The sequence below is a fragment of the Phalacrocorax aristotelis genome, chromosome 20, assembly GCF_949628215.1.
Source record: "Phalacrocorax aristotelis chromosome 20, bGulAri2.1, whole genome shotgun sequence".
Lineage (NCBI taxonomy): Eukaryota > Metazoa > Chordata > Aves > Suliformes > Phalacrocoracidae > Phalacrocorax > Phalacrocorax aristotelis.
In genome coordinates this window covers 5,712,641-5,714,625 of record NC_134295.1, presented here as the reverse complement: position 1 = coordinate 5,714,625, position 1,985 = coordinate 5,712,641, and positions in this window count along the sequence as shown.

The window sequence follows — 1,985 nt, the reverse complement described above, 5'->3', positions numbered from 1 at the left end:
CTGGCTCTCGCTTTCCCACTCCCCTTCCTTCTGCGCCACCTCCCTGGCGTGATGTCAGCGCAACCCTGCCTCCGCAGCCTCCCCATCACACCCCTCCACGCCACGCCACCGCCCATCACACCCCACCGCTGCTTCCCTTCCCAACGGTTGCCACAGCGACAGGCGGGGGAATCCCATCCTCTGGTCCTCCACCTCCCAGGGCCTCGCTTGGTATCACCCACTGCAGCTCTTCCTAAGGAGCCTGGGGACCGCGGGAAGGACAGGGCGACAAGGGGGAACAGCGGCAGACAAAGGCCAGTGACGGCCTTCGGGGAAACATGGCTTAACATACGTGGAAGAGGAGGGAGAGCAGAGGCTCAGACAAAACCAGCACTTACCTTCCTCACAGCACTTACCACCTGTGTCCCCAGCACTGTTTCCAACCCCTCCATTCATTGCTCTCAGGCAGTTCTTTGTTCCTCAGCCCCACGTGCTCCGTTTCACAGCTGTGCACACATGTACCATGATTGTACAAACTCTCTGCAGACAAGGGATTTGGGCTACTTGCCCGCAGCAGGCGCTCTGTAGTGACTTCTCACTCCCAGGTCAAGGTCAGAGATCAGGTATCAATCAGAAGCTTAAGACCAGCTCCAAACCAGACCATCAGGAGTCGGTGGACACATTATTACTAACCGCAAATCCACAGTGAAAGGTTTTTCTGCAATTTCTCTTTCGCAGATGGTTTCATCAGGAAGGGAGAAGGGCAGATACTGTATTTTTAGGACTGCAGCACATTTTTAATGGAAAGAGATGGCCCAGGGCTTTTCATCCCTCCCCCCCATCCAAGATGCTGTTCCTTTTCAGCAGAAATATTGCTGCATTAGAGAACAGGTCACTTCCTCTATCAGTGAGAATTCAGTGTCCTATTTGATGCTGGTCCTTGTGCTATATATAGCAATTTTCCCCTTTTATAGTTGCTGAATAATTGCGCGTATGAAATATGAACACAGTTTTCAAAAGAGTGCCTGATAAGCAGCTTGGAGTGAAATCATTGAACAGAAGGAATTTACAGCACCTGCAGAGCATCATGTGCTGTGGAAAACATTCAAGGTCAATGTGACAGAGACAGGTCACAGAACAGATCCAACTACAGAGGATGTAGGCTTGAGCTACAGCAGCCTCCCAGCAGCAGCCTTTCCCACAGCAGCCCAACAATTCATTTCATGCTCCACACTCAGGCAAGGATCAAACAGAAGCAGCCCAGCTCAGAGGAGCCAAGACTTATCCATGCCACGTACTAGAAAGCCAGGAGGAGCAGGCAGAACAGGTTTTTAAAACAACAGCAGGCAAGTAGTAGAGGACACAATCCCAAACAACAAGGAAGAGCATAGTTTAACATTCACCGTCAAAAGAAACAAGGGAAGAACACCACCAACGCCAGAGAGGCACAAGCTTGCCTTCAAGAGAGAGAATGCTAAATGCAGAGGTAATGGCAACACCAGAGCACAGAGACTGAATGGCAGAGGATTGAGAATGCCCGATTATGCTGAAAAAAACAGCAGTTTCTGGAGGAAGTGGGCATATGCAGCAGCTTGGCCCTTTCTGGTGCCTGTCCACAGTCCCTAAACCGAAGCCCTGAACACAAGCAGGGCTGCAAGGGTGGGTACAAGGGCATTGTGGAAAAACAGCGATCCTCCATCACCAAGAACAGCCTTCCTCTGAGATACCTCAGAGAGCCACGGTCAGGGTCCCTGTGCAGGCAGGATAAATGGAGGCCAGGAAATGCTCTCGTTTCTTGCGTTACAGCTTTTGCCCTCGCATAGCTAGAGACAGTAGAGAGAGGCACCGGTGGAGGGGAAGGGAGGGATGCAACAAGGCACGAAAGGCAGAAAGCAAATGAGGAGACACGATAAGTAGCTTCCAGTTACTGCAGGAGGAGAGAAGGAAATAACATCAGCTCCTCCACACACTGGTGATGTGAAGGGAGAGGGAAAAGGCTAGGAATT